The 21,851-nt window shown below is 48.6% G+C and overlaps 20 non-coding genes across 20 annotated transcripts; all 20 read left to right on the forward strand.

Annotated features, from left to right (window-relative positions):
* Window positions 1-161: 161 nt before the first annotated feature.
* Window positions 162-234, forward strand: Trnak-uuu (transfer RNA lysine (anticodon UUU)). The gene has a single exon. It is a non-coding gene; the product is annotated as a tRNA-Lys (tRNA).
* Window positions 235-1,161: 927 nt separating this feature from the next.
* Trnas-uga (transfer RNA serine (anticodon UGA)) lies at window positions 1,162-1,243 on the forward strand. The gene has a single exon. It is a non-coding gene; the product is annotated as a tRNA-Ser (tRNA).
* A 579-nt stretch (window positions 1,244-1,822) lies between these two features.
* Window positions 1,823-1,895, forward strand: Trnaf-gaa (transfer RNA phenylalanine (anticodon GAA)). Its single transcript has one exon. It is a non-coding gene; the product is annotated as a tRNA-Phe (tRNA).
* Window positions 1,896-2,432: 537 nt separating this feature from the next.
* On the forward strand, window positions 2,433-2,505 carry Trnak-uuu (transfer RNA lysine (anticodon UUU)). The gene has a single exon. It is a non-coding gene; the product is annotated as a tRNA-Lys (tRNA).
* A 927-nt stretch (window positions 2,506-3,432) lies between these two features.
* Window positions 3,433-3,514, forward strand: Trnas-uga (transfer RNA serine (anticodon UGA)). Its single transcript has one exon. It is a non-coding gene; the product is annotated as a tRNA-Ser (tRNA).
* A 579-nt stretch (window positions 3,515-4,093) lies between these two features.
* Trnaf-gaa (transfer RNA phenylalanine (anticodon GAA)) lies at window positions 4,094-4,166 on the forward strand. The gene has a single exon. It is a non-coding gene; the product is annotated as a tRNA-Phe (tRNA).
* Window positions 4,167-4,703: 537 nt separating this feature from the next.
* On the forward strand, window positions 4,704-4,776 carry Trnak-uuu (transfer RNA lysine (anticodon UUU)). Its single transcript has one exon. It is a non-coding gene; the product is annotated as a tRNA-Lys (tRNA).
* A 927-nt stretch (window positions 4,777-5,703) lies between these two features.
* Trnas-uga (transfer RNA serine (anticodon UGA)) lies at window positions 5,704-5,785 on the forward strand. The gene has a single exon. It is a non-coding gene; the product is annotated as a tRNA-Ser (tRNA).
* Window positions 5,786-6,364: 579 nt separating this feature from the next.
* On the forward strand, window positions 6,365-6,437 carry Trnaf-gaa (transfer RNA phenylalanine (anticodon GAA)). The gene has a single exon. It is a non-coding gene; the product is annotated as a tRNA-Phe (tRNA).
* Window positions 6,438-6,974: 537 nt separating this feature from the next.
* On the forward strand, window positions 6,975-7,047 carry Trnak-uuu (transfer RNA lysine (anticodon UUU)). The gene has a single exon. It is a non-coding gene; the product is annotated as a tRNA-Lys (tRNA).
* Window positions 7,048-14,937: 7,890 nt separating this feature from the next.
* Trnaf-gaa (transfer RNA phenylalanine (anticodon GAA)) lies at window positions 14,938-15,010 on the forward strand. Its single transcript has one exon. It is a non-coding gene; the product is annotated as a tRNA-Phe (tRNA).
* Window positions 15,011-15,547: 537 nt separating this feature from the next.
* Window positions 15,548-15,620, forward strand: Trnak-uuu (transfer RNA lysine (anticodon UUU)). The gene has a single exon. It is a non-coding gene; the product is annotated as a tRNA-Lys (tRNA).
* Window positions 15,621-16,547: 927 nt separating this feature from the next.
* Window positions 16,548-16,629, forward strand: Trnas-uga (transfer RNA serine (anticodon UGA)). Its single transcript has one exon. It is a non-coding gene; the product is annotated as a tRNA-Ser (tRNA).
* A 579-nt stretch (window positions 16,630-17,208) lies between these two features.
* Trnaf-gaa (transfer RNA phenylalanine (anticodon GAA)) lies at window positions 17,209-17,281 on the forward strand. Its single transcript has one exon. It is a non-coding gene; the product is annotated as a tRNA-Phe (tRNA).
* A 537-nt stretch (window positions 17,282-17,818) lies between these two features.
* Trnak-uuu (transfer RNA lysine (anticodon UUU)) lies at window positions 17,819-17,891 on the forward strand. Its single transcript has one exon. It is a non-coding gene; the product is annotated as a tRNA-Lys (tRNA).
* A 927-nt stretch (window positions 17,892-18,818) lies between these two features.
* Window positions 18,819-18,900, forward strand: Trnas-uga (transfer RNA serine (anticodon UGA)). The gene has a single exon. It is a non-coding gene; the product is annotated as a tRNA-Ser (tRNA).
* Window positions 18,901-19,479: 579 nt separating this feature from the next.
* Window positions 19,480-19,552, forward strand: Trnaf-gaa (transfer RNA phenylalanine (anticodon GAA)). Its single transcript has one exon. It is a non-coding gene; the product is annotated as a tRNA-Phe (tRNA).
* A 537-nt stretch (window positions 19,553-20,089) lies between these two features.
* On the forward strand, window positions 20,090-20,162 carry Trnak-uuu (transfer RNA lysine (anticodon UUU)). The gene has a single exon. It is a non-coding gene; the product is annotated as a tRNA-Lys (tRNA).
* Window positions 20,163-21,089: 927 nt separating this feature from the next.
* Trnas-uga (transfer RNA serine (anticodon UGA)) lies at window positions 21,090-21,171 on the forward strand. The gene has a single exon. It is a non-coding gene; the product is annotated as a tRNA-Ser (tRNA).
* Window positions 21,172-21,750: 579 nt separating this feature from the next.
* On the forward strand, window positions 21,751-21,823 carry Trnaf-gaa (transfer RNA phenylalanine (anticodon GAA)). The gene has a single exon. It is a non-coding gene; the product is annotated as a tRNA-Phe (tRNA).
* Window positions 21,824-21,851: the final 28 nt, after the last annotated feature.

Below are 21,851 nucleotides of genomic sequence, written 5' to 3' on the forward strand. Positions count from 1 at the left end.
ACATTGTTCGATGGTCTGTTACGAGCTTTGCGCGATAAGTTTGCAGACAGCATTCAGGCGACGTTTAACTACTAACAGCTCCATGCAGCGATTGCACAACAGTAAAGGACATGAGTCAATGTGTCGTTGTGCATCGTGAGATGTTTCATAAGGCGTTGTGAGCCCGGATAGCTCAGTCGGTAGAGCATTAGGCTTTTAACCTAAGGGTCCAGGGTTCAAGTCCCTGTTCGGGCGGAAATTTTAATAATTTGGTAGCGTTTCCTCTGGTAGTGGTGGAAACACTACGGAAAAGAATGCAGCAACGCCGTTTTCTGACACCACAGTGCTTTAAACGGTTCAATTTGCACGTGTCGGGAGAACGCTGCGTTCGGGGCAGCCGTGGCCGAGTGGTTAAGGCGTCTGACTCGAAAGTAGTTTCGAATCCCGCCGGCTGCGTGCGATTCTGCGTAAAGAGCAGCAAATACTTTCACACGCATGAATGAGCGTGCAAACCAATGACGCCATTCTAAACAAGACGAAAATTTCCGTTTAAGAATGCTGAGTTTCACGACGGCCGCTGCTTCCTGTGCCTACCGGTCCACCTCGCACTGACGATGTGACTGCAGGAAGCCGTCGCAGGCCCACGAGTGCGCCCCCGTCATTTTCTCGCGCCTTCGCCGAGTTCGTGAGTACACACACGTGCTTGAAATTGTTGGACAGAGCGAAGGTTCATTCCTTTTTAGGAATTGCAATTCAATCAGTCGAGTGCGGCAAAAGCAATGGCGCCGCGTTTCTTTTCAATGATCTCGCAGCTACTTGCAAGTATGTCCATCCCTTAAGACGCCAGAAAACTAGCGTCAGCGGCGCGTCAGTGGGAAGTCGGTGAAGTCGCCATTGGAGCCACAAGCCAGCAATTACGACATGCGAATCACTCGCACACGACGCAGCTGTATGACAATGCTCGTGCGTGGGTGCGGATAGCTCAGTCGGTAGAGCGTTAGGTTTTCAACCAAAGGGTCCTGGGTTCTAGTCCCTGTCGGGGCGAAAATTAATACACTTTCGTAACGTCTAATGTGCTGGCAGTGGAATCACTACAGAAAAGAGTGAGCCCATGCTGCCTTCTGCCATGAGATTGCTTGCAAAGGTGGGAGTTTCAGTTGTCGAGAGACGCTTCTGAGACGTGCAGTCGTGGCCGAGTGGTTAAGGCGTCTGACTTGAAATCAGATTCCCTCTGGGAGCGTAGGTTCGAGTCCTGCCGACTGCGGAAATTTTCTCGCTCTCAGAAGATGGACGTTCAGCTGCATCCTAGCAGTTGCGTCACTACTAAACACGTGGGACGCCAGCAAGGTGCAGTGTTCTTGGCTCCAGGGTGCAGCGCTACAGTCGTGCCCAGAAGCCACAGCTCATCTCCTCGTCTCACAACCGTCCACCAGGTGTCAGTGCAAGTGTCGCCTCTCTGGGCAGTGCAGATGTGATTATTTTAGCTTGCAGACGATGACGTGTAGCAATTAATGAGCAAACGCAAGTCAAACGTTTTACCGCGTGTATCTGCTAGATACTGCCTCACACACGTTGGAGAGGCTCACTCCTTCCTCTGCCTCGTTCTCTGCACACTAGTTGCACGTGGCATCGATATAGCACAGCTTTTCTAGCATCAGCGAAGTCAATATTACATGAATCGAGTCGACATGTTTGCTAGTTACGACGATGGAAGCAGAAGAAATGTGTGTGGTACTTTACTGCATCTGCTGTTCGCCTTTCGGCGTCCCTGTGTTCTTTCAGACGAAGATGACTGTGAAATTGACAACGGGGCAGACGTGCAAAAGAGGGGCGCTGTACGTCAGCCGAAATAGCTCAGTTGGGAGAGCGTTAGACTGAAGATCTAAAGGTCCCTGGTTCGATCCCGGGTTTCGGCACGGCTTCGTTTTGCAGCCGACGCCAATGGAATTGCTCTGACTTTGTGATAATGTAACTAGAGCCGAGAACGGACATGACTCTCTTCTGTAACTGTTCTGGTTGTCTAGTGCTTGCCATAAGAGGAACACAGTAGGCAACTCTCTGAGAAGTAAGAAAATAAAAAAACGTCCTACCGACTGCGTTCCCTGTTTTGTGCCAGGAGGTGAAGAACGTCTCCAGCGGAACCGTGAAATGAGCGAAAACGTGGGAAACATTGCATTCGAAGTGCTTGTGAATTTTCCAATTGCCCGATGAGTGTCGACAAAACACGTAAATCCTCTACTCCAACGTATGAGACGTAACGACTGCTGCAGTTTGTTTTTGCATCGTGTGTCAACATTGTTCGATGGTCTGTTACGAGCTTTGCGCGATAAGTTTGCAGACAGCATTCAGGCGACGTTTAACTACTAACAGCTCCATGCAGCGATTGCACAACAGTAAAGGACATGAGTCAATGTGTCGTTGTGCATCGTGAGATGTTTCATAAGGCGTTGTGAGCCCGGATAGCTCAGTCGGTAGAGCATTAGGCTTTTAACCTAAGGGTCCAGGGTTCAAGTCCCTGTTCGGGCGGAAATTTTAATAATTTGGTAGCGTTTCCTCTGGTAGTGGTGGAAACACTACGGAAAAGAATGCAGCAACGCCGTTTTCTGACACCACAGTGCTTTAAACGGTTCAATTTGCACGTGTCGGGAGAACGCTGCGTTCGGGGCAGCCGTGGCCGAGTGGTTAAGGCGTCTGACTCGAAAGTAGTTTCGAATCCCGCCGGCTGCGTGCGATTCTGCGTAAAGAGCAGCAAATACTTTCACACGCATGAATGAGCGTGCAAACCAATGACGCCATTCTAAACAAGACGAAAATTTCCGTTTAAGAATGCTGAGTTTCACGACGGCCGCTGCTTCCTGTGCCTACCGGTCCACCTCGCACTGACGATGTGACTGCAGGAAGCCGTCGCAGGCCCACGAGTGCGCCCCCGTCATTTTCTCGCGCCTTCGCCGAGTTCGTGAGTACACACACGTGCTTGAAATTGTTGGACAGAGCGAAGGTTCATTCCTTTTTAGGAATTGCAATTCAATCAGTCGAGTGCGGCAAAAGCAATGGCGCCGCGTTTCTTTTCAATGATCTCGCAGCTACTTGCAAGTATGTCCATCCCTTAAGACGCCAGAAAACTAGCGTCAGCGGCGCGTCAGTGGGAAGTCGGTGAAGTCGCCATTGGAGCCACAAGCCAGCAATTACGACATGCGAATCACTCGCACACGACGCAGCTGTATGACAATGCTCGTGCGTGGGTGCGGATAGCTCAGTCGGTAGAGCGTTAGGTTTTCAACCAAAGGGTCCTGGGTTCTAGTCCCTGTCGGGGCGAAAATTAATACACTTTCGTAACGTCTAATGTGCTGGCAGTGGAATCACTACAGAAAAGAGTGAGCCCATGCTGCCTTCTGCCATGAGATTGCTTGCAAAGGTGGGAGTTTCAGTTGTCGAGAGACGCTTCTGAGACGTGCAGTCGTGGCCGAGTGGTTAAGGCGTCTGACTTGAAATCAGATTCCCTCTGGGAGCGTAGGTTCGAGTCCTGCCGACTGCGGAAATTTTCTCGCTCTCAGAAGATGGACGTTCAGCTGCATCCTAGCAGTTGCGTCACTACTAAACACGTGGGCCGCCAGCAAGGTGCAGTGTTCTTGGCTCCAGGGTGCAGCGCTACAGTCGTGCCCAGAAGCCACAGCTCATCTCCTCGTCTCACAACCGTCCACCAGGTGTCAGTGCAAGTGTCGCCTGTCTGGGCAGTGCAGATGTGATTATTTTAGCTTGCAGACGATGACGTGTAGCAATTAATGAGCAAACGCAAGTCAAACGTTTTACCGCGTGTATCTGCTAGATACTGCCTCACACACGTTGGAGAGGCTCACTCCTTCCTCTGCCTCGTTCTCTGCACACTAGTTGCACGTGGCATCGATATAGCACAGCTTTTCTAGCATCAGCGAAGTCAATATTACATGAATCGAGTCGACATGTTTGCTAGTTACGACGATGGAAGCAGAAGAAATGTGTGTGGTACTTTACTGCATCTGCTGTTCGCCTTTCGGCGTCCCTGTGTTCTTTCAGACGAAGATGACTGTGAAATTGACAACGGGGCAGACGTGCAAAAGAGGGGCGCTATACGTCAGCCGAAATAGCTCAGTTGGGAGAGCGTTAGACTGAAGATCTAAAGGTCCCTGGTTCGATCCCGGGTTTCGGCACGGCTTCGTTTTGCAGCCGACGCCAATGGAATTGCTCTGACTTTGTGATAATGTAACTAGAGCCGAGAACGGACATGACTCTCTTCTGTAACTGTTCTGGTTGTCTAGTGCTTGCCATAAGAGGAACACAGTAGGCAACTCTCTGAGAAGTAAGAAAATAAAAAAACGTCCTACCGACTGCGTTCCCTGTTTTGTGCCAGGAGGTGAAGAACGTCTCCAGCGGAACCGTGAAATGAGCGAAAACGTGGGAAACATTGCATTCGAAGTGCTTGTGAATTTTCCAATTGCCCGATGAGTGTCGACAAAACACGTAAATCCTCTACTCCAACGTATGAGACGTAACGACTGCTGCAGTTTGTTTTTGCATCGTGTGTCAACATTGTTCGATGGTCTGTTACGAGCTTTGCGCGATAAGTTTGCAGACAGCATTCAGGCGACGTTTAACTACTAACAGCTCCATGCAGCGATTGCACAACAGTAAAGGACATGAGTCAATGTGTCGTTGTGCATCGTGAGATGTTTCATAAGGCGTTGTGAGCCCGGATAGCTCAGTCGGTAGAGCATTAGGCTTTTAACCTAAGGGTCCAGGGTTCAAGTCCCTGTTCGGGCGGAAATTTTAATAATTTGGTAGCGTTTCCTCTGGTAGTGGTGGAAACACTACGGAAAAGAATGCAGCAACGCCGTTTTCTGACACCACAGTGCTTTAAACGGTTCAATTTGCACGTGTCGGGAGAACGCTGCGTTCGGGGCAGCCGTGGCCGAGTGGTTAAGGCGTCTGACTCGAAAGTAGTTTCGAATCCCGCCGGCTGCGTGCGATTCTGCGTAAAGAGCAGCAAATACTTTCACACGCATGAATGAGCGTGCAAACCAATGACGCCATTCTAAACAAGACGAAAATTTCCGTTTAAGAATGCTGAGTTTCACGACGGCCGCTGCTTCCTGTGCCTACCGGTCCACCTCGCACTGACGATGTGACTGCAGGAAGCCGTCGCAGGCCCACGAGTGCGCCCCCGTCATTTTCTCGCGCCTTCGCCGAGTTCGTGAGTACACACACGTGCTTGAAATTGTTGGACAGAGCGAAGGTTCATTCCTTTTTAGGAATTGCAATTCAATCAGTCGAGTGCGGCAAAAGCAATGGCGCCGCGTTTCTTTTCAATGATCTCGCAGCTACTTGCAAGTATGTCCATCCCTTAAGACGCCAGAAAACTAGCGTCAGCGGCGCGTCAGTGGGAAGTCGGTGAAGTCGCCATTGGAGCCACAAGCCAGCAATTACGACATGCGAATCACTCGCACACGACGCAGCTGTATGACAATGCTCGTGCGTGGGTGCGGATAGCTCAGTCGGTAGAGCGTTAGGTTTTCAACCAAAGGGTCCTGGGTTCTAGTCCCTGTCGGGGCGAAAATTAATACACTTTCGTAACGTCTAATGTGCTGGCAGTGGAATCACTACAGAAAAGAGTGAGCCCATGCTGCCTTCTGCCATGAGATTGCTTGCAAAGGTGGGAGTTTCAGTTGTCGAGAGACGCTTCTGAGACGTGCAGTCGTGGCCGAGTGGTTAAGGCGTCTGACTTGAAATCAGATTCCCTCTGGGAGCGTAGGTTCGAGTCCTGCCGACTGCGGAAATTTTCTCGCTCTCAGAAGATGGACGTTCAGCTGCATCCTAGCAGTTGCGTCACTACTAAACACGTGGGCCGCCAGCAAGGTGCAGTGTTCTTGGCTCCAGGGTGCAGCGCTACAGTCGTGCCCAGAAGCCACAGCTCATCTCCTCGTCTCACAACCGTCCACCAGGTGTCAGTGCAAGTGTCGCCTGTCTGGGCAGTGCAGATGTGATTATTTTAGCTTGCAGACGATGACGTGTAGCAATTAATGAGCAAACGCAAGTCAAACGTTTTACCGCGTGTATCTGCTAGATACTGCCTCACACACGTTGGAGAGGCTCACTCCTTCCTCTGCCTCGTTCTCTGCACACTAGTTGCACGTGGCATCGATATAGCACAGCTTTTCTAGCATCAGCGAAGTCAATATTACATGAATCGAGTCGACATGTTTGCTAGTTACGACGATGGAAGCAGAAGAAATGTGTGTGGTACTTTACTGCATCTGCTGTTCGCCTTTCGGCGTCCCTGTGTTCTTTCAGACGAAGATGACTGTGAAATTGACAACGGGGCAGACGTGCAAAAGAGGGGCGCTATACGTCAGCCGAAATAGCTCAGTTGGGAGAGCGTTAGACTGAAGATCTAAAGGTCCCTGGTTCGATCCCGGGTTTCGGCACGGCTTCGTTTTGCACCCGACGCCAATGGAATTGCTCTGACTTTGTGATAATGTAACTAGAGCCGAGAACGGACATGACTCTCTTCTGTAACTGTTCTGGTTGTCTAGTGCTTGCCATAAGAGGAACACAGTAGGCAACTCTCTGAGAAGTAAGAAAATAAAAAAACGTCCTACCGACTGCGTTCCCTGTTTTGTGCCAGGAGGTGAAGAACGTCTCCAGCGGAACCGTGAAATGAGCGAAAACGTGAGAAACATTGCATTCGAAGTGCTTGTGAATTTTCCAATTGCCCGATGAGTGTCGACAAAACACGTAAATCCTCTACTCCAACGTATGAGACGTAACGACTGCTGCAGTTTGTTTTTGCATCGTGTGTCAACATTGTTCGATGGTCTGTTACGAGCTTTGCGCGATAAGTTTGCAGACAGCATTCAGGCGACGTTTAACTACTAACAGCTCCATGCAGCGATTGCACAACAGTAAAGGACATGAGTCAATGTGTCGTTGTGCATCGTGAGATGTTTCATAAGGCATTGTGAGCCCGGATAGCTCAGTCGGTAGAGCATTAGGCTTTTAACCTAAGGGTCCAGGGTTCAAGTCCCTGTTCGGGCGGAAATTTTAATAATTTGGTAGCGTTTCCTCTGGTAGTGGTGGAAACACTACGGAAAAGAATGCAGCAACGCCGTTTTCTGACACCACAGTGCTTTAAACGGTTCAATTTGCACGTGTTGGGAGAACGCTGCGTTCGGGGCAGCCGTGGCCGAGTGGTTAAGGCGTCTGACTCGAAAGTAGTTTCGAATCCCGCCGGCTGCGTGCGATTCTGCGTAAAGAGCAGCAAATACTTTCACACGCATGAATGAGCGTGCAAACCAATGACGCCATTCTAAACAAGACGAAAATTTCCGTTTAAGAATGCTGAGTTTCACGACGGCCGCTGCTTCCTGTGCCTACCGGTCCACCTCGCACTGACGATGTGACTGCAGGAAGCCGTCGCAGGCCCACGAGTGCGCCCCCGTCATTTTCTCGCGCCTTCGCCGAGTTCGTGAGTACACACACGTGCTTGAAATTGTTGGACAGAGCGAAGGTTCATTCCTTTTTAGGAATTGCAATTCAATCAGTCGAGTGCGGCAAAAGCAATGGCGCCGCGTTTCTTTTCAATGATCTCGCAGCTACTTGCAAGTATGTCCATCCCTTAAGACGCCAGAAAACTAGCGTCAGCGGCGCGTCAGTGGGAAGTCGGTGAAGTCGCCATTGGAGCCACAAGCCAGCAATTACGACATGCGAATCACTCGCACACGACGCAGCTGTATGACAATGCTCGTGCGTGGGTGCGGATAGCTCAGTCGGTAGAGCGTTAGGTTTTCAACCAAAGGGTCCTGGGTTCTAGTCCCTGTCGGGGCGAGAATTAATACACTTTCGTAACGTCTAATGTGCTGGCAGTGGAATCACTACAGAAAAGAGTGAGCCCATGCTGCCTTCTGCCATGAGATTGCTTGCAAAGGTGGGAGTTTCAGTTGTCGAGAGACGCTTCTGAGACGTGCAGTCGTGGCCGACGTTCTGGCTTTAGCCGTCGCCGCGGTCGGACGTGCTTGTTGTTTACTCCGCGTACGTTAGCGCTATCGCCGGTGTTTGGTGTTTACGTGAAGTTAGCTGTACATTTTCGCTGTTATTTTTTGAGTGGTGTCTCTGATAAGTGTTTTTATAGTGCTTTCGTCCGTTCCACGTTTCGTGCTTCGCCGCAATTTCGGTTGTTGCCGGAATTTCGTCGGAACCGACGACCATGTCTGACACCGTCAGGAAGAATACTTTAGTCTTCTCGTTCGAGAAAGAAACACGGCCGGTCCAACCCACTGCGCTGGAAATCCACGATTGGCTGACTGAGGTAATCGGTATAAATTCTGACTCTGTTCATACCACGCAATTAGATGCTGAAAAATACTGTGTTTTTGTTAAATTTCTGAACTCAGTGACAGTCGATAAGTTGCTTGCAAAATGGGGTAATTCCGTCGAATTTGTTCATCGAGACGGTTCCAAAAGTAATGTCTCTGTACGAAAAGCTGATATCATGTACACCAATGTCAGGATTTTGAATGTTCCAATTGAAATTGATAATCAGTTGATCAAGGACGCTCTATCTAAATATGGCGAAGTTAAATCTATCTATAACGAAAGATGGTCGAAGCTATACAAGATACAGTGTTTTAATGGCATTAGATCCGTTGAAATGGAGGTGAAAGCCAACATTCCGTCCCATATATCCGTTGCAGGCCATAAAGCACATGTTGTGTATTCTGGTCAGGAGCGCACGTGCAATATTTGCAATGAGACAGGTCATTTCCGACAAGATTGTCCGCGCCGTGTTTTTGTTCTTCGGAACAATCTAACACAGCGTCAAAAACTGACCCTCAGCGATGTCTTACCAAATAGCACTTCCCTTCTTTCGGTTAACGACAGTGGTGCATGTACTTCTGCAGTGCCCGCCATAACTACTACGGAGTTCCCTCCCATGAGCGTCATTACATCACACCCTTCTGTTCCCGATTGCGATCTCCAGAATAAGAAGCGACCGTTGGAAACGACCGATGACGGATCGGACGGCGAGTCCGCCCGTAATTCGCCTTCCACCCGCAAGCAGAAGCAGTGTAATGCGGATGTGCTCGAGGAAACAAACAGTACATGTCTTGACGTGACGACAGCCGCTGAGGCAACCCGGCCGCTGTCGGCGGCTGAACAGGTACAAACGGTCCACGGAGGGGACGCAGTAACGATTGTCGCGGAGACGGAAGAGGCGCACTCCGACGCACAAGAGGTGACGGAGCGGAACCCAACTCAAGAACTTACAGACCCACAAACCGCCGACTCAGTCAGTGCTCTGGAGCTAGTGACGGAAGAACAAGGAAATGGCACTCGTAAAAAGGACGCTGTTGAGGCAGCTTCGGTCACAACGGTGGTAAAGATAGACAATCCGAATGACGGCGCGTTGAACCAAGATGTCCGAAGACGCCGACTCAAACCGCAACCTACTCTCAAAGCTTCCCGTAACCAAAGCAAACAACAACCAGCACAAGAGGAAGCGACGGCCAAGAACGTCTTGTATGAAATCATCACGGAAAGACCTAAGGAGGTACCTTCAAGTGACATTAGTGATGCAAAGCCCCTCGGTAAAACTAAAACCCGAGATGTTCGGAATCCTGCACCAAAATGAGGCTGTAAGATGAAAAAAAAAAAAGGATTTTGTTGAACCAGTTTCATTTCTAATTGTACTACTGTCTTAGTCATATTTCAGAGGAACCAGATGAAGTGTTTACCGAGCTTCAAATACTGACTATTCTTTTAGATGTTTGTTTAAGCGGAGTCGTTTCTCCCTTCTAGAAGCTGCACATCTCTTTTCTTTTTTTTACTAATATTTTGTTATCTTTTTAATCACTTATTTACTTTTTATGCAAACTAAATGTCCCAGGCATATACAATTACGACTATCAATATTAACAGGATTACATCCGTGACTAAAGTTACAGCGCTCAAGGATTATTTATATGAGTCAGGGACGGACATTGCTTTCCTACAGGAAGTAGTGCTGACTAATCTTACAGTGCCTGGATATTTGGCGATTTTAAATGTCTCACTTGACACCAACGTCGGTACAGCAATTTTAGTCAGGGAGGGGATTCCTGTCTCGGATATCGAGAGGTTGGACTCCGGCAGAGCGATAGGTATAAAAGTCTTTGGTTCTACCCTTATCAATCTGTATGCCCCTTCTGGCACATCCAATAGAATGGAAAGAGCACAGTTCTATAAAGAAGAAATCATTTATTTATTACGGAAAAACCCAAAAGATCTTATAATAGGCGGTGATTTTAATTGTGTGATAAATAAGAAAGACCAGGTTCCGAATTTTAATAACTGCACTGAACTGAAGCGTTTCGTCACTGTTTTACAGCTTAAAGATGCTTGGGAAATAATGTATCCCACATTTGTGGCATTTACATTCCTAGGTCCTCACTCACGTAGCAGGATCGACAGACTCTACATATCGCAAAGTCTAGTTAGCTCCTTCATTAAAGCAGAGACGATTCCAGTTTACTTTTCTGATCATAGCTCCGTGCTAGCTTCCATCAACCTTACTGCGCAACCCACTCGCCGTTTTAGAAGTTCATGGCACCTTAATACGTCACTGATGCAGGACGACGGATTAGAAGAAAGTTTGACAGAAGCGTGGGCATTGTGCCTCCGCTCTGCAGATAGACACGTCTCAGTACTAGACTGGTGGTGCAACAGGGCAAAGCCTAAACTGAGAAAAGTTCTCATCCAGTATAGTGTACAACGATCGAAAGACTTGAAAAATTCCGTAGAATTTTATTATACCATGCTGCGAAATTTATATGAGCAGGCAAACACTTCCAACGTCCGTCTGGCAGATATCAAGCAAACTAAGGCCAAATTGCTCAGTCTTAAAAGACAGCAGATGGAGGGTCTGAAATTAAAATCCAAGGCTAAGACAGTCGTGGAGGATGAACATGCTTCCTTGTACCATCTACTGAAGCACGAAAGAAACAGGAGACGCACCTTCATTGATGGACTTCAGTCTGAAACTGGCGAGACACTCACGACTCAGAGAGACATCGTCAATGCAGTGCACAAATATTACGAAGACCTATACACTGCCAACCCGGTATGTGAAGAGTCCTTCGATGAGTTCCTTAGTTTCATAGCTCCACAGGTCTCGGACGAGGAAAACGAAGACCTTCTCGTTGAGTGTACTAACGAAGATATCCACAGAATCATCTGCAAATCTCCTCTGAGGAAATCGCCGGGACCGGATGGTTTGCCTGTTGAATTTTATAAACGATACTGGCCACTGATTGGTGACATGTTTACCCGAATGACGAACGAGGTGCTTCAGGGAAAGCATTTACCTGCTGTTTTTAAAGAGAGCACAATAGTACTAATCCCAAAAAATGCTGCAAAAAGAAACCTCAACAACTTTCTTCCTATCTCCCTGTTAAACTCCGATTATAAAATCATCGGCAGAATTTTAAACAACAGACTCTCACAGTTGGCCAAAAAGATAGTAAGTCCATACCAGTCCTGTGTGCCTACCAAGAGCATTTTCAAAAGCATAGCTGAATATAGAGATATAATTGCAATCACTGCTGTGACCACCATAAAATGTGCTATCATGTTTATTGACTTCCAGAAAGCATTTGATCGTGTGGATCATAGATTCCTTAGTGCCACACTGAACAAAATAGGTTTTAATGAGCGAGTCGTAAGTGTGATCAGAAATGTTGCAACAGGCATCAGCGCTTGTATATCAGTTAACTGCCAGAGGACAAAGCAGATTCAGATCAGGCGCGGCGTTCCTCAAGGAAGCCCCCTCTCCATGTTCCTATTCGTGCTTTCATTAGAACCTTTCCTCCGCAGTGTTCATGCCACTCTAACTGGCATCACATTATCTGGTCACCGAACAGTCATAAACGCCTATGCCGATGATGTCGGAGTCGTCCTGCGAAATCCCGACGACATTTTGAAATTGGAAACGCTAATTAAAAAGTACTGTAGAGTCTCCGGAGCAGGTGTCAACGCAAACAAAAGCAAACTCCTAAACCTGCGGGGTTTTCAACATACCACCTTAGCCTGGGCCACAATGGTCACCCAATGCAAAGCACTAGGAATAACACTGACACCTTGTCCGTTAAAAATGGCAGCTATCAATTGGAGAAATACGTCGGGACAACTTCTTGGAACAACAAGAGAAAACCTCCACCGTAACATGAACCAAGTTCAGAGGGTGATTTTCATTAACCACTGCATTCTCTCCAGGAGTTACTTTATAGCACAGATCTTCCCACTACCGAAAATGATTGGAAAAAAGATAATGTCTACCATTGCCAGCTATCTTTGGAGAGGGGATATATTCAGAGTCGACGCAAAAACTGCGACCTTAGATCCCAGGAATGGAGGTTTGGGGTTAGTTGACATCAGAAATAAGGCGTCTGCGCTTTTTATAAAAAGGACCGCCACTATCCTTAGCGACCACGCTGATAGCATTACAACTAAATTATTTGAAGTTGTCAGGCCTGCCAGTTTACAGGCGCCGGTGAATGTGCAAAAAATAAATAACCGGCTCCAGTACGTTCGTGTATATTTTGTGGAATTCAGCTATCTAGGCGGTGTCATCATTAACTCACGACGGATCACGGCCCGCGATATTCTGTCCCATCGAAAGAAAATGGAGGGGAGAAACAAATTGGAAAGTAAATACCCACACACTGATTGGGACGCCATATGGAAAAATATTAATATGCGTGGTCTACCATCGGACGTCAAGTCAGCGTGGTATAAAACAGTGAATGAGACCGTAAGCACCAATGAAAGGTTACATGCAATCGGCGTTAGCGACACGAACCTATGTCTCAAATGTAAATTGATCGACACGTTAGTGCACAGATTCACGTGCGGTGGCAATCTACAACTCTGTAATTGGATTAGGGAACAACTGGCTTTTCTTACGAGATCTTCGGTGGAAAATTTTCCCCCTGTTACATTCCTCAGGCCTCAGACTTGCTATTTTCCAGCAGCAAAAAACAACTCGGTCCATTGGTTAATGGGACACTATGTGAATTACGTAATTAATCACCTGGGAAATGACAATTCCACTGATTTTTACATGTACTTGAAGTGTGCTTTTTATAACGCCCTGAAATATAAAGACCACAAGAAAAACTACGGCAATATGCTTAAAATTGTATTCGAGCGGCTGGGCATTGGTTGACAAGCCAACGAGATAAACAAAAATCGTTTATTTAAGCGAAACGACGCTTAAACAAAAACAATTGGGGAGAAGTACAATTTTACAGTTTCATATTAGAATCACTTATCCTCTGCTGGCAAAGAAGGCTATTTTGTTTATTGCACAGAAGAAGCCGAAGCCGAAAGCCAGTATCGCAGGGTTAAAGATAAATTGTTTTTCTTATACATTCATTTTATGACTGAGAAGGAAGTCTCATAAAAAAAAGAAAAAAAAAAAGTGGCGCAATCGGCTAGCGCGTTCGGCTGTTAACCGAAAGGTTGGTGGTTCGAGCCCACCCGGGGGCGAAATCGTTTTAACCGTCACCGAGGTGAGGACATACATCAACTTTGTTAGAGATACACAGCTAGTGTGGCAATTTGGCTGCGAAGGAGTGATGCCACAGATGCTTATACACATTCAGGCAGGTGGCACTGTAGGTGAAATCATGGCCCTACACAGACGTTCTACTGTTTTCCTATTTATTCACCATGTGTGACACTGCAGTGGAGCGACGCCCACTACAAAAGACGTTTTATTTACATTCAATTTGAGCGTATACGTCGCGAGTGCCATATGACAGGGCCTGTCTCTCGATGTCGATTTGTATTTTGTGTCTCTTAAGTGTCGGTCTGCAGTAGGCCGCTGTTGGCCGAGCGACGTGCAGTCGCCTTACATGAAGCCCCATGGGCAACGCCAGTGCCACTGTGAACAACAGCAAACTGTAGCCAGAGAGTGGAGCCGAAAGGCGCATTTCGCAGTCGAGCCACGTTATCCCACAAGCTGTGCACTAGGACAAGAAATTGCAGACCGCAAACTTTTGGTGGCCTGACGGTCGTCGCCGATCGTAAGGGCGAAACAGTCGAGAGATTTGGAGAACGGCAATGTGGACACTCCCAGCAGCAGCAGTGCGCCAAATCAATTATCTGGTCGAGGGCTGCAAGATTCAGTGTGATGAAGTGAGAATTCGGGGATAGCTCGCAAATTCAAAGCTGCTTATATATCAAAAAAAAAAAAAAAAAAAAAAAAAAAAACAAAAACAAAAAAAAAACAAAAAAAAAAAAAGTGGTTAAGGCGTCTGACTTGAAATCAGATTCCCTCTGGGAGCGTAGGTTCGAGTCCTGCCGACTGCGGAAATTTTCTCGCTCTCAGAAGATGGACGTTCAGCTGCATCCTAGCAGTTGCGTCACTACTAAACACGTGGGCCGCCAGCAAGGTGCAGTGTTCTTGGCTCCAGGGTGCAGCGCTACAGTCGTGCCCAGAAGCCACAGCTCATCTCCTCGTCTCACAACCGTCCACCAGGTGTCAGTGCAAGTGTCGCCTCTCTGGGCAGTGCAGATGTGATTATTTTAGCTTGCAGACGATGACGTGTAGCAATTAATGAGCAAACGCAAGTCAAACGTTTTACCGCGTGTATCTGCTAGATACTGCCTCACACACGTTGGAGAGGCTCACTCCTTCCTCTGCCTCGTTCTCTGCACACTAGTTGCACGTGGCATCGATATAGCACAGCTTTTCTAGCATCAGCGAAGTCAATATTACATGAATCGAGTCGACATGTTTGCTAGTTACGACGATGGAAGCAGAAGAAATGTGTGTGGTACTTTACTGCATCTGCTGTTCGCCTTTCGGCGTCCCTGTGTTCTTTCAGACGAAGATGACTGTGAAATTGACAACAGGGCAGACGTGCAAAAGAAGGGCGCTATACGTCAGCCGAAATAGCTCAGTTGGGAGAGCGTTAGACTGAAGATCTAAAGGTCCCTGGTTCGATCCCGGGTTTCGGCACGGCTTCGTTTTGCAGCCGACGCCAATGGAATTGCTCTGACTTTGTGATAATGTAACTAGAGCCGAGAACGGACATGACTCTCTTCTGTAACTGTTCTGGTTGTCTAGTGCTTGCCATAAGAGGAACACAGTAGGCAACTCTCTGAGAAGTAAGAAAATAAAAAAACGTCCTACCGACTGCGTTCCCTGTTTTGTGCCAGGAGGTGAAGAACGTCTCCAGCGGAACCGTGAAATGAGCGAAAACGTGAGAAACATTGCATTCGAAGTGCTTGTGAATTTTCCAATTGCCCGATGAGTGTCGACAAAACACGTAAATCCTCTACTCCAACGTATGAGACGTAACGACTGCTGCAGTTTGTTTTTGCATCGTGTGTCAACATTGTTCGATGGTCTGTTACGAGCTTTGCGCGATAAGTTTGCAGACAGCATTCAGGCGACGTTTAACTACTAACAGCTCCATGCAGCGATTGCACAACAGTAAAGGACATGAGTCAATGTGTCGTTGTGCATCGTGAGATGTTTCATAAGGCATTGTGAGCCCGGATAGCTCAGTCGGTAGAGCATTAGGCTTTTAACCTAAGGGTCCAGGGTTCAAGTCCCTGTTCGGGCGGAAATTTTAATAATTTGGTAGCGTTTCCTCTGGTAGTGGTGGAAACACTACGGAAAAGAATGCAGCAACGCCGTTTTCTGACACCACAGTGCTTTAAACGGTTCAATTTGCACGTGTCGGGAGAACGCTGCGTTCGGGGCAGCCGTGGCCGAGTGGTTAAGGCGTCTGACTCGAAAGTAGTTTCGAATCCCGCCGGCTGCGTGCGATTCTGCGTAAAGAGCAGCAAATACTTTCACACGCATGAATGAGCGTGCAAACCAATGACGCCATTCTAAACAAGACGAAAATTTCCGTTTAAGAATGCTGAGTTTCACGACGGCCGCTGCTTCCTGTGCCTACCGGTCCACCTCGCACTGACGATGTGACTGCAGGAAGCCGTCGCAGGCCCACGAGTGCGCCCCCGTCATTTTCTCGCGCCTTCGCCGAGTTCGTGAGTACACACACGTGCTTGAAATTGTTGGACAGAGCGAAGGTTCATTCCTTTTTAGGAATTGCAATTCAATCAGTCGAGTGCGGCAAAAGCAATGGCGCCGCGTTTCTTTTCAATGATCTCGCAGCTACTTGCAAGTATGTCCATCCCTTAAGACGCCAGAAAACTAGCGTCAGCGGCGCGTCAGTGGGAAGTCGGTGAAGTCGCCATTGGAGCCACAAGCCAGCAATTACGACATGCGAATCACTCGCACACGACGCAGCTGTATGACAATGCTCGTGCGTGGGTGCGGATAGCTCAGTCGGTAGAGCGTTAGGTTTTCAACCAAAGGGTCCTGGGTTCTAGTCCCTGTCGGGGCGAAAATTAATACACTTTCGTAACGTCTAATGTGCTGGCAGTGGAATCACTACAGAAAAGAGTGAGCCCATGCTGCCTTCTGCCATGAGATTGCTTGCAAAGGTGGGAGTTTCAGTTGTCGAGAGACGCTTCTGAGACGTGCAGTCGTGGCCGAGTGGTTAAGGCGTCTGACTTGAAATCAGATTCCCTCTGGGAGCGTAGGTTCGAGTCCTGCCGACTGCGGAAATTTTCTCGCTCTCAGAAGATGGACGTTCAGCTGCATCCTAGCAGTTGCGTCACTACTAAACACGTGGGCCGCCAGCAAGGTGCAGTGTTCTTGGCTCCAGGGTGCAGCGCTACAGTCGTGCCCAGAAGCCACAGCTCATCTCCTCGTCTCACAACCGTCCACCAGGTGTCAGTGCAAGTGTCGCCTCTCTGGGCAGTGCAGATGTGATTATTTTAGCTTGCAGACGATGACGTGTAGCAATTAATGAGCAAACGCAAGTCAAACGTTTTACCGCGTGTATCTGCTAGATACTGCCTCACACACGTTGGAGAGGCTCACTCCTTCCTCTGCCTCGTTCTCTGCACACTAGTTGCACGTGGCATCGATATAGCACAGCTTTTCTAGCATCAGCGAAGTCAATATTACATGAATCGAGTCGACATGTTTGCTAGTTACGACGATGGAAGCAGAAGAAATGTGTGTGGTACTTTACTGCATCTGCTGTTCGCCTTTCGGCGTCCCTGTGTTCTTTCAGACGAAGATGACTGTGAAATTGACAACGGGGCAGACGTGCAAAAGAGGGGCGCTATACGTCAGCCGAAATAGTTCAGTTGGGAGAGCGTTAGACTGAAGATCTAAAGGTCCCTGGTTCGATCCCGGGTTTCGGCACGGCTTCGTTTTGCAGCCGACGCCAATGGAATTGCTCTGACTTTGTGATAATGTAACTAGAGCCGAGAACGGACATGACTCTCTTCTGTAACTGTTCTGGTTGTCTAGTGCTTGCCATAAGAGGAACACAGTAGGCAACTCTCTGAGAAGTAAGAAAATAAAAAAACGTCCTACCGACTGCGTTCCCTGTTTTGTGCCAGGAGGTGAAGAACGTCTCCAGCGGAACCGTGAAATGAGCGAAAACGTGGGAAACATTGCATTCGAAGTGCTTGTGAATTTTCCAATTGCCCGATGAGTGTCGACAAAACACGTAAATCCTCTACTCCAACGTATGAGACGTAACGACTGCTGCAGTTTGTTTTTGCATCGTGTGTCAACATTGTTCGATGGTCTGTTACGAGCTTTGCGCGATAAGTTTGCAGACAGCATTCAGGCGACGTTTAACTACTAACAGCTCCATGCAGCGATTGCACAACAGTAAAGGACATGAGTCAATGTGTCGTTGTGCATCGTGAGATGTTTCATAAGGCGTTGTGAGCCCGGATAGCTCAGTCGGTAGAGCATTAGGCTTTTAACCTAAGGGTCCAGGGTTCAAGTCCCTGTTCGGGCGGAAATTTTAATAATTTGGTAGCGTTTCCTCTGGTAGTGGTGGAAACACTACGGAAAAGAATGCAGCAACGCCGTTTTCTGACACCACAGTGCTTTAAACGGTTCAATTTGCACGTGTCGGGAGAACGCTGCGTTCGGGGCAGCCGTGGCCGAGTGGTTAAGGCGTCTGACTCGAAAGTAGTTTCGAATCCCGCCGGCTGCGTGCGATTCTGCGTAAAGAGCAGCAAATACTTTCACACGCATGAATGAGCGTGCAAACCAATGACGCCATTCTAAACAAGACGAAAATTTCCGTTTAAGAATGCTGAGTTTCACGACGGCCGCTGCTTCCTGTGCCTACCGGTCCACCTCGCACTGACGATGTGACTGCAGGAAGCCGTCGCAGGCCCACGAGTGCGCCCCCGTCATTTTCTCGCGCCTTCGCCGAGTTCGTGAGTACACACACGTGCTTGAAATTGTTGGACAGAGCGAAGGTTCATTCCTTTTTAGGAATTGCAATTCAATCAGTCGAGTGCGGCAAAAGCAATGGCGCCGCGTTTCTTTTCAATGATCTCGCAGCTACTTGCAAGTATGTCCATCCCTTAAGACGCCAGAAAACTAGCGTCAGCGGCGCGTCAGTGGGAAGTCGGTGAAGTCGCCATTGGAGCCACAAGCCAGCAATTACGACATGCGAATCACTCGCACACGACGCAGCTGTATGACAATGCTCGTGCGTGGGTGCGGATAGCTCAGTCGGTAGAGCGTTAGGTTTTCAACCAAAGGGTCCTGGGTTCTAGTCCCTGTCGGGGCGAAAATTAATACACTTTCGTAACGTCTAATGTGCTGGCAGTGGAATCACTACAGAAAAGAGTGAGCCCATGCTGCCTTCTGCCATGAGATTGCTTGCAAAGGTGGGAGTTTCAGTTGTCGAGAGACGCTTCTGAGACGTGCAGTCGTGGCCGAGTGGTTAAGGCGTCTGACTTGAAATCAGATTCCCTCTGGGAGCGTAGGTTCGAGTCCTGCCGACTGCGGAAATTTTCTCGCTCTCAGAAGATGGACGTTCAGCTGCATCCTAGCAGTTGCGTCACTACTAAACACGTGGGCCGCCAGCAAGGTGCAGTGTTCTTGGCTCCAGGGTGCAGCGCTACAGTCGTGCCCAGAAGCCACAGCTCATCTCCTCGTCTCACAACCGTCCACCAGGTGTCAGTGCAAGTGTCGCCTCTCTGGGCAGTGCAGATGTGATTATTTTAGCTTGCAGACGATGACGTGTAGCAATTAATGAGCAAACGCAAGTCAAACGTTTTACCGCGTGTATCTGCTAGATACTGCCTCACACACGTTGGAGAGGCTCACTCCTTCCTCTGCCTCGTTCTCTGCACACTAGTTGCACGTGGCATCGATATAGCACAGCTTTTCTAGCATCAGCGAAGTCAATATTACATGAATCGAGTCGACATGTTTGCTAGTTACGACGATGGAAGCAGAAGAAATGTGTGTGGTACTTTACTGCATCTGCTGTTCGCCTTTCGGCGTCCCTGTGTTCTTTCAGACGAAGATGACTGTGAAATTGACAACGGGGCAGACGTGCAAAAGAGGGGCGCTATACGTCAGCCGAAATAGTTCAGTTGGGAGAGCGTTAGACTGAAGATCTAAAGGTCCCTGGTTCGATCCCGGGTTTCGGCACGGCTTCGTTTTGCAGCCGACGCCAATGGAATTGCTCTGACTTTGTGATAATGTAACTAGAGCCGAGAACGGACATGACTCTCTTCTGTAACTGTTCTGGTTGTCTAGTGCTTGCCATAAGAGGAACACAGTAGGCAACTCTCTGAGAAGTAAGAAAATAAAAAAACGTCCTACCGACTGCGTTCCCTGTTTTGTGCCAGGAGGTGAAGAACGTCTCCAGCGGAACCGTGAAATGAGCGAAAACGTGGGAAACATTGCATTCGAAGTGCTTGTGAATTTTCCAATTGCCCGATGAGTGTCGACAAAACACGTAAATCCTCTACTCCAACGTATGAGACGTAACGACTGCTGCAGTTTGTTTTTGCATCGTGTGTCAACATTGTTCGATGGTCTGTTACGAGCTTTGCGCGATAAGTTTGCAGACAGCATTCAGGCGACGTTTAACTACTAACAGCTCCATGCAGCGATTGCACAACAGTAAAGGACATGAGTCAATGTGTCGTTGTGCATCGTGAGATGTTTCATAAGGCGTTGTGAGCCCGGATAGCTCAGTCGGTAGAGCATTAGGCTTTTAACCTAAGGGTCCAGGGTTCAAGTCCCTGTTCGGGCGGAAATTTTAATAATTTGGTAGCGTTTCCTCTGGTAGTGGTGGAAACACTACGGAAAAGAATGCAGCAACGCCGTTTTCTGACACCACAGTGCTTTAAACGGTTCAATTTGCACGTGTCGGGAGAACGCTGCGTTCGGGGCAGCCGTGGCCGAGTGGTTAAGGCGTCTGACTCGAAAGTAGTTTCGAATCCCGCCGGCTGCGTGCGATTCTGCGTAAAGAGCAGCAAATACTTTCACACGCATGAATGAGCGTGCAAACCAATGACGCCATTCTAAACAAGACGAAAATTTCCGTTTAAGAATGCTGAGTTTCACGACGGCCGCTGCTTCCTGTGCCTACCGGTCCACCTCGCACTGACGATGTGACTGCAGGAAGCCGTCGCAGGCCCACGAGTGCGCCCCCGTCATTTTCTCGCGCCTTCGCCGAGTTCGTGAGTACACACACGTGCTTGAAATTGTTGGACAGAGCGAAGGTTCATTCCTTTTTAGGAATTGCAATTCAATCAGTCGAGTGCGGCAAAAGCAATGGCGCCGCGTTTCTTTTCAATGATCTCGCAGCTACTTGCAAGTATGTCCATCCCTTAAGACGCCAGAAAACTAGCGTCAGCGGCGCGTCAGTGGGAAGTCGGTGAAGTCGCCATTGGAGCCACAAGCCAGCAATTACGACATGCGAATCACTCGCACACGACGCAGCTGTATGACAATGCTCGTGCGTGGGTGCGGATAGCTCAGTCGGTAGAGCGTTAGGTTTTCAACCAAAGGGTCCTGGGTTCTAGTCCCTGTCGGGGCGAAAATTAATACACTTTCGTAACGTCTAATGTGCTGGCAGTGGAATCACTACAGAAAAGAGTGAGCCCATGCTGCCTTCTGCCATGAGATTGCTTGCAAAGGTGGGAGTTTCAGTTGTCGAGAGACGCTTCTGAGACGTGCAGTCGTGGCCGAGTGGTTAAGGCGTCTGACTTGAAATCAGATTCCCTCTGGGAGCGTAGGTTCGAGTCCTGCCGACTGCGGAAATTTTCTCGCTCTCAGAAGATGGACGTTCAGCTGCATCCTAGCAGTTGCGTCACTACTAAACACGTGGGCCGCCAGCAAGGTGCAGTGTTCTTGGCTCCAGGGTGCAGCGCTACAGTCGTGCCCAGAAGCCACAGCTCATCTCCTCGTCTCACAACCGTCCACCAGGTGTCAGTGCAAGTGTCGCCTCTCTGGGCAGTGCAGATGTGATTATTTTAGCTTGCAGACGATGACGTGTAGCAATTAATGAGCAAACGCAAGTCAAACGTTTTACCGCGTGTATCTGCTAGATACTGCCTCACACACGTTGGAGAGGCTCACTCCTTCCTCTGCCTCGTTCTCTGCACACTAGTTGCACGTGGCATCGATATAGCACAGCTTTTCTAGCATCAGCGAAGTCAATATTACATGAATCGAGTCGACATGTTTGCTAGTTACGACGATGGAAGCAGAAGAAATGTGTGTGGTACTTTACTGCATCTGCTGTTCGCCTTTCGGCGTCCCTGTGTTCTTTCAGACGAAGATGACTGTGAAATTGACAACGGGGCAGACGTGCAAAAGAGGGGCGCTATACGTCAGCCGAAATAGCTCAGTTGGGAGAGCGTTAGACTGAAGATCTAAAGGTCCCTGGTTCGATCCCGGGTTTCGGCACGGCTTCGTTTTGCAGCCGACGCCAATG

Source organism: Schistocerca gregaria, unplaced genomic scaffold, assembly GCF_023897955.1.
Source record: "Schistocerca gregaria isolate iqSchGreg1 unplaced genomic scaffold, iqSchGreg1.2 ptg000445l, whole genome shotgun sequence".
Lineage (NCBI taxonomy): Eukaryota > Metazoa > Arthropoda > Insecta > Orthoptera > Acrididae > Schistocerca > Schistocerca gregaria.